The sequence below is a fragment of the Columba livia genome, chromosome 1 (assembly GCF_036013475.1).
Source record: "Columba livia isolate bColLiv1 breed racing homer chromosome 1, bColLiv1.pat.W.v2, whole genome shotgun sequence".
In the NCBI taxonomy this organism is placed as follows: Eukaryota; Metazoa; Chordata; class Aves; order Columbiformes; family Columbidae; genus Columba; species Columba livia.
In genome coordinates this window covers 203,885,423-203,904,278 of record NC_088602.1, presented here as the reverse complement: position 1 = coordinate 203,904,278, position 18,856 = coordinate 203,885,423, and positions in this window count along the sequence as shown.

Genomic DNA, 18,856 nt, shown 5'->3' with positions numbered 1-18,856 from the left:
TTTCTGAAGAATGAACTCCAAGGAGTCCACGACTGGGAATACAGATGTGCTGACACGTCTGTTTAATCAGGGCAGAGGATTAAACAGATCCACAGAGTCTGTATAGATCAAATTCCACTTGGATGCTGTGACTGAAGCTACACCAAACTCTGTTGAATCTGGAGGAATTGCTCTAATATTTTAAGAAAAAGTGCCCTACCTGCAGGGGACTGACAGCTCTCCAGGTCTTATGGGAGCAGGTGAAAATGACAGAAGAAAGTTGAATACATCAGCTGAGATACAACAGTGTGGTTAAGCTAGAATCTTTGAAGATACATCAAGGTAAATCAGGTTTTGCTTTTGCTGGCCTAACTACCCAACCACCAGGAACCCAAAGGAAGAGCCACAAAATTAGGTTTTAACCTGAATCTCCACAGATGTCAGAAGACAGTGGCTTGAATAACAAGCTCAGCCTCTGGCTAGTATCTGCTGCCAACCCGTTATTCACAAAGTGATGATCTGCATAATTATTTTTTTTAAATTGGCAACAAAATAGACTGTATCACTTGAAAATCTCATCTTAAATTTTCTTTAGAGAATAAATGAGGGCATATTGCTAGCAGGAATTTTAAGTATTGGCTCTTTAGTTTATTTACACCTTTTGAAATACATATAATAATTTTATAATGCCTTGCATTTGCTGTCTCTCCCAAGCTTTCTCATTTATTTTTCCTTCTTCCATCGTCTCAATTATCATAGAAAGTGGATAAACGCCAGCAAAGACAGACACAGCTTATGACATCTACAAATGCCCAAGGGGCAGGTAAGTCCCTGGGAAGGCAGGAGCCATGAGTTCAATGCAAATTTCAAGCAAAGTAAAGGAGGGACCGGCACCTGTCTCTTTCACACTCGAGAGAATGGTCTAATTGCTGGCTATTAGCCCTCTATATAGCTCAAAAATCTGGCTGCACACAGGGCCTTTTCCTCTTACCAAATACAAACACAGGACAGAATAACTGGAATTGTGAATTAGATGCTTTAATGCCACTGTAGATCTGGCAATAAACAGTAACTCGAGGGAGGAAATCTGACCCTGTTCTTTATCTTGTATATCGGTTGCACGCCTGAAGCACAACGATCCAGATTACAGTTGTTTGGGCACAACAGCCTCAGGATTTTCTGTCCCAGTTTTCAGGCACATCAAATTCTGCTTAAGTAGAGGAGTTACTGCTACTCTGAAGACCGCAAGCATCTGTTTCAGAGTCATATTCCTGCTTTCCAAGGCCGTGATGCATTTCTAAGAAGTCACCCCGGATGCTCAGGCCACATCCCCTTCATTTCTTGCCAGTCTCAAGGGGCGCCTCTATCTCACTTGTCCAAGTACTGACCCTAACCAAATTCTGACCCCTAGGTACCAAAATCAGTGAGATGGGGAATATCAAAGACACAGAACATGTAGCTTTTGTAGAAACCAAGGGCTCTGCCATCTGCTTCACTCTTTACCACTCTTGCTGAGTAAGATTCAATGTGCAATAGCCATAAAACCAGTAGAGAGGTTGATTTCCATGGAGACATCCCAGGCCAGGCCAGACAGGGCTCTGAGCAACCTGATCTGGTGTAAGATGTCCCAGCTCATTGCAGGGGGTTGGACTAGATGACCTTTGAAGATCCCTTCCAACCCAAACTATTCTGATTTCCCATGGTACCTCTGTTTTTATCTTCTTTCCAGCTTGCCTGAAATCCTCTGATCAGCTTCACTGCATCTTGACAGCTCCAACATCTCAGAGGCAAGAGAAGGGGCCCACTGAGAAATGACCGACACCTTCCTTGTTGCAGATCCTCCCACTTGACATGGACCTCCCAGGTCTCTGCTGCCTTCTGTTGATTCCCACCTGTGGTGGAAGGTGACCGTGTGTGCTTGGAAAGGGCGAGCAGGGTGTCTGAGAAAAGCCAAGTGCTGGGCATTGCCTGGGACAGGAGAATGAACTGCAAACCCACGGAATCATAGAATCATAGAACAGTTTGGGTTGGAAGGGACCTTCAAAGCTCATCCAGTGCCACCCCTGCCATGAGCAGGGACATCTTCACCCAGATCAGGTTGCTCAGAGCCCTGTCCAGCCTGGCCTTGAAAAGGCCGTGGCCACGCTTTGACTCCTCAGGCTGTTCTCCCGGCAGCCGTGGTGACCGTCGCGCTCCTTTGAGATGCAGTTTCTTCTTCCCATCCAGAACAAACACAGGAAGATCGTGCTGAGATAGTGGCAGCAAAGTCAAATGAAACACCGGCGCCTTATAACTGAGAAATGCGTAGACACAGGATGCAGCAGGGAAGGAATGTCTTTGAAGTTTAGCTAGTCAATGCGCCCCTCTGGGTTTTTTTTTTTTTATGCTCATTTTTCGCTTTTCAAATATATGTATTTTAAATGGTTGTGTAAATAAATGAGGACCTGGGAGAGGACCTGCTGCAGCACAGAAAGAAAATAGATTTCTGTGCACCACACAAAGAAATAAACCACGAGAGCACGTTGCACAGCCCCCTCTCTTGGTAGCAGTTGTTAACAATACCAAGATGTGGCAGCAAAGTTTGGATGTTCACACCTCCCCATGGCGCACTTCACTACACCCTGGTGTACTTGCTATTTGCAGCTCCTAACTGAAAGTTTTATTACACTAAAAAGCCCCAGGGATGAAACATCTAGAAAGGAAAGATCTCACACTTGCTACCAACCTGAAGTTCGGGGGGAAGCACCCAAAACCCTTCCAGCCTTTCCAAAAAGTTTTGGGTGAAACATAAAGTGCTCCTCCAGGATCTGGGGTCCCAGTGGTTAATAGATACTCTACAATAATACAGGATAAAAGAAGATGAAGCAGGAAAATAAAGGGAAGAAAGAGATTCTTGTGCTCTTCCCTAGGATGATATTTGTTTCCTAGCTGAATTACAATTCAAATCAAAATATATCCTCTTTAAATGAGAAGAATTCTTAAAATTGTTTTTCCAGATTTTTTGGCATTTAAAAAAAAATCAAAACAAGGAAAAAGAAATTGTTAAATTTCTCAAAACAGAGATGCACAGTTGAGATCACTCAGTGCTGTGACAGACACAGCATTTACTCTTTCGTATCTTCTCTTTTCAGACTGGAAACCAGAGAAGAAAAGAAATGCTCATTAGATGTTGAAGAGTAAATCAGAACTGGAGCTCGATGCGTTCTGTGAGATTTTAAGGTCATCTTGCTACAGAGAAAAGGAAATTATTACAGGAAATATTACACTTCAAGCTTCTGCAGCTGGATTAAGTGTTTTATTACTTACCGCTGAGGACACTTCTGTTTGACACAAATATATTTGTTAGAGCATTTTATTAAATTACACCAAACATCTGAATTCAGAGTGGGGCTATTGAGAAGCTAAATGTAAGAAGAATTGACATTACAGTGTCTCAGCAGCAGTAAAGCTGTAATCAGATGTGACAGATCTTACTCATGTGCTTTAGGCTCGATGAGAAGTTGTTCAGATACCACCACGGTGAAGCAGAGAGGAATGAAATATCAGCAGCTCCCTAGAAATGCAGCACTATCGAGAAAGGCTCTCCAGAGATGCTTCTCCCTATTTTTCACAAACAACACTACAAAACTGAGGGATTTAGGTAAATAACCAGTAAACACTTGGTTTTCAGAAAGATTTGGCACATTTGCTAGTAGTCCTGCCTCTGAACTCACGTGGCTTATCCATCATTTTAAAACATAAGCGTCTGGCCCCCAAAGCTGTAGACAAATTGCAGGGAGAACATAAAATTATTCCATTGAGTGTTTTTCAGGCTGGTTTTTTTTTAAGGGTTGTTTCATGAGTTTTGTAATTCTCATTTGATTTTTCAGACATTTGGGACCAATAACTTCACGTCCTTGATTGTGCTGTTTCTGGCAGGAGAATTAAGAAGAACTGGATGCTGGTGCCTGCAACAGCCTGGCAGGACCAAACCCAGGTAAGGGCAGCTGAGGGGCAGTGTCTGGTTCTTTCTTTCTCCCTTGGGCATGAGATGCAGGAAGATAATGTCCGAAATCACTGGCATCACCCTATTTATTAATTATGAGGGACCCCCAGTAGGTCCACCTCTCAGTTTTAGGTAATTCTTAATCCCAGGCCAGATGGAAATTATATTCAGCAATAATTAGGCCAGTCTGTAATGATGTGGGGTGCAGTATGACCCCTTTTATTGTTAGCTCTCACATGAGAACTACCGTGCAGGGAACATTTTTCACATTTGCAGTCTGTAGGAGGCATTTTCCAAGAGTTAAAGGCTTCTTGCTCATCATAGGACAATTAATTTCCCAGAGGAATGTTCTCAGGCTCATCCTTTATTCCTTTCCTTCTGCTTTATAGCCCTGAGAGTCATTAGAGCACAGGTACATCTTGAGTCATTTTTGAAATACCATAGGAATTGCACAGCTGAGATTATTTCCTCCCTCCAGCACGCAAATCGTCCCTAAAAGGGTTTTCCTGGAAAACAATTCCTTACTGTTTTTTCCCAAGGGGTATGTGCTCCTTTATTTCTTGGGGATCAAAATGCTTATGTGACGATGGATGAGGAGTGACTATACCTATACCTATACCTATACCTATACCTATACCTATACCTATACCTATACCTATACCTATACCTATATCTATACCTATACCTATACCTATACCTATTTATACCACCTTTTGAGGTAGCAGCTGCTTTTTCTCCACTTCACTTATTTTTCTGATTCTTTTTACCCATTCATGAGACCTTCATTAAGCCAGAAACTCAGGAAAAATCTTTAAATGATTGCTGAGTGTATTAGTTTGCTGAAACAAGACAGTTTCTCTGCAAAATTCACTCAGGCACCAGCTGATTGCTTGTAACTTCTTGCTGTGGACAAGTCTTTATAGGCTCCTTGGACTTCTTATTTCCCTACTCAAAGTTCACACGTAGTCAAGAGTATTGCAGTGAGCTCCATCCCATCTAGATTCAGTGGTGCTGGATTATTCTCGGATGTCTGTTACATTTCTGTTGAAGTCTCTTGGCCAAGAGCATGTCCTTTAAGTCTCCATCCAGAAATGAGTACCAGGTGCAAGATGTGTGGAACCAGGTACCACATATTTGCTTCTAAAGAAAAATCCTCTTGAAGTATCCAAACCACTTGTGTAGTCAACAGAAAGGGAAATGTGTCTTGAAAGATTTCCCAACTGAGGACCTTGATTGCATCTCTCTGAAGACAGACACAGGTAGACCACCTCCCAAGGTTAAATGTCGTTCTAGATTATGACATTAGGTGCGTGCTCATGTTCCAGTGATTTCGATACAAATTCAAACCCCAGACCCAGGAAACTAACAAATTGCAATCTGGCCATTCACATCAGGGCTGGGATTCACACAACTAAGCAGCAAGAGCTTTAGTGTCCCATGTACAGAGTGTTCCAAATTCTCTAATTGTTTCTGAAGTCAGACAGCTGCCAGCTCTTTGTGTTGGGTCTTCTGCCCCGCGCCAAGCGCGCAGGCTGTGCCGGCGTGGAAGGAGCTGCTCCATTGACCAACTCCACAGGGAGTCCTTCCTCCAGACTTTGTTTTCTTGCTTCACAAAAGGAAAACTGTTACAGTTCAGGCAGAATTTTCCAGTTCCTGGAAGCCTCCCTCAGAATGAAGCTGACCGATAAATTTGTGTGTTGTTTTTTCCTGGTTGTTAGCCACCCCGAGTCAAAGCCACTGGAAATTATAGCACCGTGTAGATGAGTTCAAGGGTCTGATGCAACAAAGGACCTGTGTGCTCAGCTCTTTTTCTCCCTTACAGGAGTAATGTCTTATTCTTTTTTAGTTTCCCCTCTGGAGAGAGCTTTATTTAAAATTCTGTTTGTACATTTTTTTTCCCTTTATTGCCTTTGTGCCTTGAGAAATCTGGAAGCTGAAGAATTCAAACCTCAAGGAGCAAAACTTCAGCGTGCTACAGCATTTTGTAAACCCCAGACGCTGCCTTTGATTATTGATATATGCCACTCACACTGCCTCTGTCAAACATTTTCTATTTCCACACAACTGGGTGAAAAATTCCCCATCCAGCAGGTGCCTTGTGAAGCAGAAAATGCTAATGTTTGTGTCTGTTGCAATGCACCGCCGGCAGGAAAAACAGAGGCTCTGTGCAGGGAAATCCTAGTGTTGTCAACCTCTCCTTTTCAGGTAGAGTACGCACCTATATCACGTTTTTATATAATCACTGCATGTTGGTCTTTGCAGAGTATAAAGAGCTTAAATTTATGGCTTACCTGACTGTGATTGTCCCCTGCAGCTCATTTGACTATTCATCATGCTCCACACCGTCAGCCCTCCATAGAGCTGAGGATGTCACCTATCAGAGGATAAACCCTTGGTCATGTTATAAAATTAATATCACACATTAATTACCTGTATTATTATAATACTGACATAATGTATTATACATATATTAAATCTCTAGAACTCCTTGCAAAGAGATCTGTCAGATCCTGCTCAGGTTGTAGCTCCAGTAATTACAGGATACTCCTGTCATAGTGGACCAGAGCTTCACCTGGCTGAAGAGGGAAAATCAATGATGTGACGCCACTGCTGCAGCTCTGCCGGTTCACAGCATGATGGACTGGCAGCATGTTCCTCCCCTTCATCCCATACAAGCAACACTGCAAGCTCTTACTCCAGCTCCCCAGGGGTGCCTTGGGTACCACAGCTCATCATCGCAGGGAAGGAGGTTTGATCCTCGATGGGCTGGGAAGCTGCGAGGACACAGATACTTGGGCCTGGCTGCAGACAGAGAATCACAGAATCATAGAATGGGTTGGGTTGGAAGGGACCTTCAAAGCTCATCCCGTGCCACCCCTGCCATGAGCAGGGACATCTTCACCCAGATCAGGTTGCTCAGAGCCCCATCCAGCCTGGCCTGGGATGTCTCCAGGGATGGGGCATCCACCACCTCTCTGGGCAACCTGGGACAGGGTTTTACCACTCTCATTGTAGAAAATTTCTTCCTTACATCTATCCCAGTCTGATGCCACATCTTTTTTACTCCAGAGCTGTCCACTGGAGCGGGTGGCCATGCTCTCCTGACATGTACCTTAGACACCCCTGTGATGCCATACACCAGTATCCACAACCTGCAGACACTTCTGAGTTGCTATCCCCTTTGAAGATCATGCCACCTCCTGCTGCTGTTGCTCCTTAGGCCATGCCCCAGAGAAAGCGGAGAATCCCAAGCCCCCTCCCGGGATGCCCTGCCATGGTGGCGCTGCTGCAGACGGATGGCACCACAAGGACGGCAGCAGAGGTGAGCACCGCTGGTGCTTCCCACAGGTGCAGCCCCACTGCATGGAGGTGTCCACCACAAAGAATTTCTTGGCCCAGGCTGGCATATCACCTCCAGCTATCCCCACCCGTAACCTCCACACAATCCTGTGAGCGGTATTACCTGAGGTGACAGTTCCCACTGGCACCTAAAATGGGACTAGATAACAAAATTGAGGCAACCCAAATAACATTACTTGAACAAACCTAAAAGGAGGATCTAGAAAAGCAAGAGAGGTACCAAACTGAAGGGTGCGGGATGGGATGAGGCAATGGAGCAGGTTGCTCCAATAGGTGGTGAAATCACCACCCTTGGAGAAATTAAAAACACACCTGGATGAGGCCATGACCTCCACTAAGCTGGCCCTGCTGTTAGGGTGCATCAGAGACACCCAGAGGTCCTTTCCAACTTAAATTATGCTACAAATCATGATCACAGATGAGATAAGTCAAGATGAGGCTCACAGGAAGGACCATGAGATACATAGGTCTTGCTCTGGCCCCTCCAAAAGACAGGGAAGGAATGATATGCACATCATCTGGTGTCATGTTACAGATTGATTTTCCAGAGAGAAACCACAGCTTAAGAAGAAGTGCATTTGATTTTCACTTGCTAGGCACAGAAATAACCGAAGTCACTTGAACTCTCCTCTTGCTCTTCAGTTTTACAGATTTTTCCCAGAAAGCTTCTAAAATTTAGCCATATTCCCAGGCAACCTTCCAAAACTCAGAAAGTAGAGAATATTGAACACCGTTTTCTTTCCTCTAGACTAGCTCATCAATTTTAATCACCAGAGAATATATTTTCAAAGTGGCACTTAGAGGCAGAAAAATCATGTTAAAAATTAAGGAGATTTCCATCCCTAAATCACCATGACCAGCTATAAATCATACCTGAAGGCGGCTCATTTTCTGTCCAGGCAAAGAACCAGGCAAAGGGAAAAGCTCTGGGTGCAGGAACAAGTCTGAATCTTTCTTGCTTGAGGAAGCCTCTTCATTTGCACGTGTCTAGGAAGGGTCCTGCACCCACTCCACACAACATCAGAGTTTATTTGGTTTTTTAACACGGGGTGAAAGAATGGAATCGTAGAATTATAGAATCGTTTTGGTTGGAAGAGACCCGCAGGATCATCGAGTCCAACCATAACCTAACGAGCACTAAACCATGTCCCTAAGAACCTCATCTAAACACCTTTTAAACACCTCCAGGGATGTTAACTCTGCAGGTCAGTGCCTATATACACAATACATATATATATATACACACAATACCTTAGCCAAAATGCCATCTATCTTCTCATTGCTGCAGACAAGACGTTGGCTTAATTGGTGTTCTAGGCCTGTCTTCTCACACTGCACTTTTGTTTTAACTACACCACATTTATTTTTCCCTTCTAAACTATCACAAATGGCACTGAGAAACCCAGATGCAGGCATATTCTCCTCCATTTTTCATATTCTTTTCATTCTGGGTGTGTGATATACACAACATATTGACACCGGAGCACTTGATACCAGAAGATTAAGATCCAAACACAAAAGCATTAAGTCTTTTGGCTTCCCAGTGAACTCAGTGGGCTGTTCAGAGTCTCAACAGGAGCAAAGAGTTGCAATGGTTGGCTGAATCAGAGCCTTAAGGAGGCGGCCAGGACCACACAGTGAGCCAGAATGAGAGCCAAGAATAAAACCCAGGAGCTTCTTGGCTCTTTGTTCCCCATTCAGGACATGGGATCTGGCTTTCTCGTTCCACTGATTTCACATAAGAGCAATAAGGGTTGACTCTAGGAGGCTACACACATGATTTGGAGACGGCCTGTGCATCTTCACATTCGCAGCACTCCAGGTAACCAACAGAGAAAGTATTTGAGGAGAGGGATGTGAGCAAATCTGAACACAGCTAATTGAGAAAAACAATAAAACAGAGCTGCACAAAGAACGAGGTTGAAAGATGAGATCTAAAAATAATAAAATACGTAGGTCACAATTTTGTTTGGTATAGCAATATGCAATTAAAACAATGGACTTCAGGGAATGTGACATTTTTAAACTTGCAGGATTATTAACAACTTTGTATGAGGCTTAACGCAATGTTTCCTCAGCCCTCCTTACCAAGAAATAAATGTTAAAATACATAAAAGAGAACACTGAATTTTAAACAGAAAAAAACGTTAAAGTGGCTGTTCATGACAGAAACCCACTCATTAAAGCATTTTTTTAGCACAAAGGAAAAGAACAAACGACATACATGAGACGATCCAAATAGCGGCCTTTACTTTGTTTTTCATAATGAATTATCTTGAGGCAGTTTTCCCCTGGCGCACACACACAGAAGCTCACACTGCACGAGCCGTGCTTGTCCTGCTGGGGACTCAATCACAGAATCACAGAATCAACTGGGCTGGAAAAGACCTCAGAGATCATCAAGTCCAACCCTTGGTCCAACTCCAGTTCATTGACTAGATCATGGCACTAAGTGCCATGTCCAATCTCAGTTTAAAAACCTCCAGGGACGGTGAGTCCAGCACCTCCCTGGGCAGCCATTCCAATGCCTGACCACTCTCTCTGCAAAGAATTGCTTTCTAATATCCAGCCTAAATTTCCCCTGGCAGAGTTGAAGCCCATGCCCCCTTGTCCTATTGCTGACTGCCTGGGAGAAGAGACCAATCCCCACCTGGCTAGAACTTCCCTTTCAGGTAGTTCTAGAGAGGGCTGAGCTCACCTCTAAGCCTCCTCTTCTCCAGACTAAACAACCCCAGCTCCCTCAGCCTCTCCTCACAGGTCTTATGCTCAAGTCCCTTCACCAGTCGTGTTGCTCTTCTCTGGACCCGCTCCAGCACTTCAATGTCTTTCCTGAACTGAGGGGCCCAGAACTGAACACAATACTCCAGGTGTGGCCTCACCAATGCAGAGTACAGGGGAAGGATCACTGCCCTTGTCCTGTTGACCACGCTCTTTTTGATACAGGACAGGATACCATTGGCCTTCTTGGCCACCTGGGCACACTGTTGGCTCATATTGAGCTTCCTGTCAATTAGTACCCCCAGGCCCCTTTCTGCCTGACTGCTCTCCAGCCACTCTGTGCCCACAGAGCCACAATTAAACACAATGGAGAGAGCTGGAGCTGCCTGCGCTTGGAGCACCATCTGCAAACATCTCCAGCACCGGTCCTACCAGCTTCTGAAAAACATTGACGTTCGCACTGCACACAATGCAGACATTTCTGAACTTAAATATCAGCTGAGATATTTCTGAACTGAATTCAGTGCCCCTTCCATGAGCTAACCCCTGCTTCTCAAGAGGTGAAACACAGTAGTCAGTCAGTCATGGCTGGAAGAAGGATCACGCCTATCTTCTAGTTGTGTTCTGGCTACATTTGGGATAATCCCGACATTTTCAAGACACTGATTTTTCAAGGCCCTTGGCTGAATACTGGCCTTTATGAAGACATCTGCTTTGAAGGAGCTGAATGTACAAAATATCTTCACTTAAATATGCAGGCATGTTGATAGATGTTTTCCTTTTATTTGGAAGCTTAGACATTCCAAATATCTTCAATTTTAAATTAGTCCAAGTATAGGGATGCCACCACTGCTGTATATGAACTCAGCAGCAACAAAATCCAAACTCGGTGGGGAATTCAGAATAAAATGCAGTAGATTTTATTAAAATCCTTAGGAATTAGAATAACTACTGATAGAAAACATTATCTTTTCCTGAATGCATGATTGCACAAATTCAACTCAAGGTGAGAAGAAGCAGATTTGGGATAACTTCTTTGACACCTGCCCATAAAACAGATATTCTGAAACATTGCTCAGGTCTGAAAGCTTGCAGTGAGAGGATGAAAAAAGAATATGAGCTATTGAGGTTTCATCCTCATTCACATTTCTAGTAGCAACCCTACATGTCATGATGAGTTAAAAACTGGGAATGGAAAAAATACATGGCCTCAAAAAGCTGCAACTTAATGCAGCCTGGCATTATCAAACAGATCCTTGTTTTGTAATTTGTGGTATTAAAGAGTATAAAACTCATTTGGGTAGTTGCTGGTGGGAGGGAGATTCTGACTGAATCTTTCTGAAAAATCACCCCTCATTTGGAAATCTATGCTAATGTCCAAATTGTAAAATACTGCACCCATAGTATTTTCAGTTTAATCTGACTGGAGTTGGAATGAAAGTGTTAGAAGATATCATGGATTTATAGAGAATTAAATCATAAATTTACAGAGGAATAAATCATGGGTTGGTAGAAGAGGAAGCCCAAGATTGCCCTAATTGAGTAGAACGTGGGTCTGTGAGGAGTTGTATGGGAAATGGTGCATGGGACGAAATGGGTTCAAACACTTCATCTACATGAACAGGTGACCTTCAGTTGCTGAGTTGTGAGATCAGATGGACACTCCCCACACTAGCGAGGAACAAAGAGACTCTGGCTATCGGAAAACAATGATGCTTTTATGAAATGTTGGTGTCTTCCTCCAAAAGCCCTTGAAATGGCAGGTGGAAATCCAGTATCTATTGTACATAACGATTTGGATGGGCTTGAAGAAAGAATGATGCTTTCTGCAGAGAAAACAGACGATGCAGGATGAGTGGTGTCAAGGTGATCTGCTGATGGGAACTCTCGCATTTCACAGGGTAAGTCAACTTGGGTCAAGGGTTGTCTTCTCTGCAGGTTGTCTTCTCCTTGCCCTGGTCTCTGGGACATCCCAACACAGGGGAAGGCAGGACAACCCAAATGGAACTGCAGATTGGACTGGGAAGCAGCAGTTTGGATAAGCAAAGTAAGGACAAGAATATCTGGACCAGCTTGTTGCTGTTGAGGATGGCACAGCCTGGACCAACATGGATTTGAGCTGAGCCTGCTCAGAGGCACAGAACACTCTGTCTGAAAAGAGAACCCATAGCACTTACCAGCTTCATTAAGGTATCCTCACTTCAACCTTGGAAGATGGCAAACTCTACACAGTGGGACACCATCCCCTGTGGTCACAGGAAGAACAGATGCTTCCTCCTGATGGAAGGGTGGCAGGAGCACCTCAAATTTGTCTCGAGCCTTTTCCGAGTATTGAAACCAGGCTGTGTGAAATGGCCATCTGCACACTGAGCCAAAAGCATTTTGCACCTAGAAGTTGTTTTAAAAAAGAAAAGACTGGTAGCTTTGGAGTAAGGGAATTCTTGAAATCAGCAATCGAATATGAACTGAAAGAACACTTCTTTAATCCAAAACTATGCATATAAAGAAGTAAATTTATATTGTGGTTGAGGCCACAAAACCACCAGCTGATACGCATTTCCAGCTGCAGGCAGGACTGCAAAACCAGGTCATTGCTACAAGGAGCAGAAACTACCATAAATATTTTGTCTCGCTTTTTAATTTGCTGGTTTTGAAGTGATTTCGCTTCAGTTAGTGAGGATGAGATAGAAATGCCTAGGGGCTGGGGAATTTACAAATGCACACAGAGTACTTTTTTGGGAACAAACTCTCAGCAGATGTTTTTGACCACATCTGGGCACCTCGCTCATCGTACAAACAGACAGCAGCTCCTGAGCTTCACTGGCCCACCAAGGGAAAACAGACGATTTAACGTCTGTTTTGTGAAACACCCGGATTTCCCCTGACCTCCAGCCTCCCATGGAAAATGCTACAGGCAAAGCCTGAGGTGATAAGATGGCAGAGGACACGGTGTGGATTCTGATGTCCCACCACCTGGTGTTGGGGCTGTCCATGGTCTTCTTCATCCCAGTGGTCAGAAGTCCTCATGACAAGCCCCAGAGGCAGCAGCCTGCCCAAGGAGAGGGTGGCAGAGCTGGAGCTCGGCAGGGAAGGACATCCTGAAGCTACCCTTTCCCTGCCCCATGGCGGACTGTTTTTGTCCTGCAATTTTGAGCTAGACATGTCCTGCAGCTTTCAGACGATAAAAGGATACAGTCCTGAGCACACCTTCTTCACCACATTTCAAGCAATCCTCCTGTTCTCACGTATTCATAATTTAATCTGTGTGGGTTTTATGGGCCAAAACAGGTATGTTTTGACTTGGAGGGTGTGTGGGACAGTAAACGTGGTCCACGTCACATATTTGGACCTGGCTGGGGGGCTGGAAAGCGTGTACAGAGTGGGAAGGGGGCACATGGGGGGTGCAGAGGGTTGACAGCCCTCAAACAGAGCATCCCTTTTGTAGGTAGATGGTGAAGACCTGATGAGGAAGTGAGTATGTTTGCACATAGGGAGGTGATTTGGATGCAGGCATGGAAGTGTGGCAGGGTCTGGCCAATTTGGCCAGGCTGTTGCTTGTTGTTATAGCAACAGGAGGAGTCTGCTGTCAGCTGGGAGGATGGAGTGAGAGGATAGAGAGAAGAGGAACATTTTTTGAAAGCAAGAGAGGGAGTTTGAATGGGTGAACAGAGGGAGAAGGTGAAGGTCTGCAGGTCATGATGGAAACTGCAGAGGGATGGGTGGGATATGTGGGAATCATAGAATAGTTTGGGTTGGAAGGGACCTTCAAAGCTCATCCAGTGCCACCCCTGTCATGAGCAGGGACATCTTCACCCAGATCAGGTTGCTCAGAGCCCCGTCCAGCCTGGCCTGGGATGTCTCCAGGGATGGGGCATCCACCACCTCTCTGGGCAACCTGGGACAGTGTTTCACCACCCTCAGTGTAAAACATTTCTTCCTCATGTCCAGCCTGAATCTCCCCTCTTTTAGTTTAAAACCATCACCTCTTGTTCCTATCACTACAGGCCCTGCTAAAAAGTCTGTCCCCATCTTTCTTATTGGACCCTTTTAAGCATGGAAAGGCCACAATAAGGTCTCCCCGGAGCTTCTCTTCTCCAGGCTGAACACCCCAATTCTCTCAGCCTGGGTGAAGATGTCCCTGCTCATGGCAGGGGTTGGACTGGATGAGCTTGGAAGGTCCCTTCCAACCCAAACTATGATTTCCATAACAAAAATCACTAAATATTCTTGCATTTCTCCAAGAAACCACCAGTTTACAACAGAGAAAGTCTCAAGAGCTCAGCACCACTGTATTTTCTGAGGAAAGCTTTGGAGGAGGAAGGAGAGAACAGCCTTTGCAGGCCCATCCCGCAGGGTAAAACGCTCCGTCCCGCTCCGCACGGCCCAGCCCAGGAGGTGGCAGCAGAGATGCGAGTCCGGTCCAGACCCGGGAGCCCCTGGAAACATAGAATCATAGAATAGTTTGTGTTGAAGGGACCTTCAAAGCTCATCCAGTGCCACCCCTGCCATGAGCAGGGACATCTTCAACAGATCAGGTTGCTCAGAGCCCCGTCCAGCCTGGCCTGGGATGTCTCCAGGGATGGTTCATCCACCACCTCTCTGGGCAACCTGGGCCAGTGTTTCACCACCCTCAGTGTAAAAAATTTCTTCCTCATTTCTACCCTAAATCTCCCCTCTTTTAGTTTAAAACCATCACCCCTTGTCTGGTCGTAACAGGCGCTGCTATAAAGTCTGGAAGCCCCTGCAGTGCTGCTTGGTGAAGTGGGGGGTGAATAACCTGGAGAGTAAATAATTTGGACAAGCTTTTCATCACTTTGCCCAGGGGTTGCTTCTATGTCTTTTAGATTTTGTGCTGATCACAGAACATACTTCTTTCATCCTCCTTCTCACCCCCATCGGACTTTTATCATCATGGCCCTTCTTTTTAAGTGGGGCTCAGAGATAAAAACTTTGATACAACTATACCAGTTGCTCATTTATGTTCTGTCAGACATCCACTCTGAATTTTTAGTCCTCTCTGCTTTTTCCCTTTGCATACAGAGTATTTCTCATTTCCACCCCGCACAGGCTGAGGGTTTGGGCTGCATTTCGCCCTTCCCTCTGCGCAGCAATGCAGTCGCCAGCCTCGAACACCCATTTGAGGGTCCGTCCCGAGGATTCCTCGTTAATTAAATGCCTTTCATTACAAACAAGCCCTGGGAAATAATCCAAGCGCAGGGAGGCCTGAACAGGCAGCAAGAGCTTGGGGTGAAAGGAAACAATAGGAAAAGAATCAAAAGCACCATGAATCTAAAAAGACATACATGATGTTAGATGTGAATACAGGGACGCACTCTGCCATCCTCAGATCCTCAGACTTGCTGTTTAACCTTGGGTACAGGGTGGAAATCTTCATCAGTCAGGGATTCACCTTCCCGCTGTCTGTTCCTCCTCCTCAGCATCTCCTTTGTCCTCCCCAGACAGCAACCCCTGCTCCTCAGCACCAGAATGGAGCAGCTCTGCCCACAGAGGGGCCTTTGAAAGCTGCAGGTGGTTTCATTTCACCCCCAGTCTGGTTATAGGCACCATTTCCCAACATGCAGGATGGAGTTCTTGGTGCAAACCAGAAGCAAAATGACAAAATATGCAAGATTTGTGTTTTGAAGATAATTTAGCCTTTGGTATTTAATGAGTTCATTTGATTTGTATTAAAAATGAGAGGAAAATATCCCTAACAAACCAGTAGTGGTGAAGTATAGGGCCCAGTGTGCTGAGCTAATTTCCAAATGCCACTTCTTTTATTTCTTTCTTTTTCTCTGAGCTCCGGTGAATTCTCTGTACGATTTCAGGGCTCCACCGTCACAAGCTAAGTGACTAGCACAGAAATAAAGCCGGCTGAAGACAAGCGCCGAAATTGTACATCAGGGAAAATCACTCATTGTGGTCCACGACCGCGGTGATGAAGGGCCCTTCCAGCTCTGACGGTGCTAAGTTTAAAGGGTCTCTCTTTTTTCCTGCTGCTACTGATAAAAGCGAATTCCTCATCAGTTTTTCATCAGAGAAATCTTTTAGGCTTCATTTACCGAAGGAGAGTTCAAAGACAGATATCCCGTGGGACAGAACCCCTTTTCCAGACGGGCTGGGCTGCTGTACCCCAACTCCAGAGCGGGTGGGATTCAGCGCTCCACCGACAGCTCCCTTTGCCTTTATCCCGAGTGACACCGCTTCAAATGGACCTTGCTAAGGCTTGCTGGGTGCTCTTTAATTTTTGAGCACAATGAAGCAGACTTGGCATTTCAGTAGCGTTATGAAAGATTAGTTTCTGAACAGCTGAAGTGGGGGAAAGAAGTGCGTTTCTTCTTCCCACCTAATCAGGCTGAAGTTTCCTGGTGCCAGCCTCAATCTGTGTTAAATTGCTCATGCCATCCACCAGAGAGATTGGACTTGGGTACATAACAGAAGTTAATTCTGGAATTGATTACTCAGATAATTAAGTACTACAGCTGTAGTGGGTGATTCTGGTGCTTGGAGCCCCCTCTCAGGAGCTTTGCATCCTCCTCCTTCCCTCACCATCGCTGTGGAGATGTCATCTCCTCTCCCACCAGCCTGGGGCAGGTCCCTTCTCCCCATCCACTACAGGGGCCACATGTTCCCCCAGCACCTTGGGTGCCATGCTGAAGATTCCATGGCCCCAAGCACCAGAGCACAGTGGAGAGACCGAGCTCTTTATCAGCTTATGAACCCCACAGAGATTAAGGGCCCAAGTTACGAAAGGTATCCAGGGGCCTCATCTGTCCTGGGGAGCAAAACTCCATGAAAAGGAATGAATTGTTCAGAGGTGGCATTTGAATTGCCAAGCTTCAGAGTCCTTGCAACGCAGATGATTCTCCCTCCAAGTTGGGCATTGCAGGCTCCTTTGCAGCCAAAGAATGGAACTGTGCTCCACTGGGCTGGTTTCTCTACAGTGGTATAATGAAAAATCATAGAACAGTTTGGGTTGGAAGAGACCTGCAAAGCTCATCCAGTGCCACCCCTGCCATGAGCAGGGACATCTACACCAGATCAGGTTGCTCAGAGCCCCGTCCAGCCTGGCCTGGGATGTCTCCAGGGATGGTTCATCCACCACCTCTCTGGGCAACCTGGGACAGTGTCTCACCACCCTCAGTGCAAAAAATTTCTTCCTCATGTCTAACCTGAATCTCCCCTCCTTTAGTTTAAAACCATCACCCCTTTTCCTGTCATAACAGACCCTGCTAAAAAGTCTGTCCCCATCTTTCTTTTAGGTCCCTTATAAGCACTGAAAGGCCACAATAAGGTCTCCCTGGAGTTTTCTCCAGGCTGAACACCCCAACTCTCCCAGCCTGCAGATGATCAGTTCAAATGCACCTGAGGTTCAGCAAAATAGGCCCCTCATACCCAAAGAATAGAACTTGGCCCCATCTAACCCTGGAGAGTCAGTGCAGGCTGTGTGGTGGACCCAATGCAACCTCTACCTGGGCCTAAAGCAGTGTCAAAAGATGGGCTGTAGAGCATGAGTCAGGACATCTGTGCTCTATAACCACCACTAATACTTCCCCAGGCCATGGTTTCCATCACCTTCATTGAGAAGAGTCACCCTTAACAGTGACAAGGGCACCAAAACTCTTTACTCTGACAGATGAAAGGTTTCAAGTAGAACACAAAAAAGTTTAAAGTGGTGAGAAAGAGACCTTGTATTTCTACTTCTCCAGATCCCATTGTGTGTTTGTGTTCTTTCTATGGTGACGTTTTGAAAACCCAACTTGCCCTCTTGTTCTTCACCCCAGAGACATCAGTTCTGATCCTGTGGAAACCAAACTGCTGAAGCTGTTCTGTCTCCAGCTGTGTTGCTCAGTTACTTTCTTAAGTGCAACTGGCCACCACAAGTGCCATCAGCCATTTCAGGTGACGAATGCCATCCACGGCCCCTGTAACAGCAGCCAAGGGACCTGAAGGTTCTTCTTTCCATCCAGCTACGACATGACACATTCCATCTGCATATGGCCACAGGGGCACAAAGTCCCCAGCAGACCAGTCCTTGCAGAACCACATGACAGAACATATTAGGTCAATGCCATCCAAAAAAGCATAGAAAAGGAAAATCATATTTCCTGCTGGATGTGCTACAAAAGCAGATCACAGGCCCTCACTGTTTTCTTTCTGGAGCTGGAGTGAAATATCAAAGGATAACTCGAAACACATTTGGGTATGGTTGAGGCAGGAGAGCACCGGGCAGGATCTCCAGCAGGCCGCAGGAACCCACCCTCATTAACTCACTATTCTTTCTTACCTCCCCCACATTTTGACAGCTCCTGGAGCGGCTCCAGCGCCATCGCATCAGCAGCACTGCCAGGGCCCGTTCCACACGCTGAGCAGTTTCTGAAGGAAAAAGCATTTCCTGACATCTGTTGTGAATTTGCTGCTCTTCTCCTACTCCACCACCAATTCACCCCTCGCTCCTCTCCAGCTCCCCCTCCATCACCACCTGTCCCCAGCTACCAGAGCTCACCAGCAAGAGCTGACGATCTTCGTGGAGAACTGATGACCCCACACCTGTTCCAGTCCTGTTCCTCCCCATGCTCATTTTCTCTGATGTTGACACAGGATTTTGCTCTTTGCAATGTCACTGAGCAACCTGACCCTACCCAAGCAAACCATTTGCGTGTGCACTTTCTTTCGCTTGTCCAAGTTTTTCCTACCAGAACCACAGGCTTGAGCACCACCTACATCAAAAGCACTTTTGCAGGACTGAACCCAGGACCAGGCTCACGATTCTTTCCTTGCTCCTTTTTAGGACGGAGCTGTCGTAATGCTGAC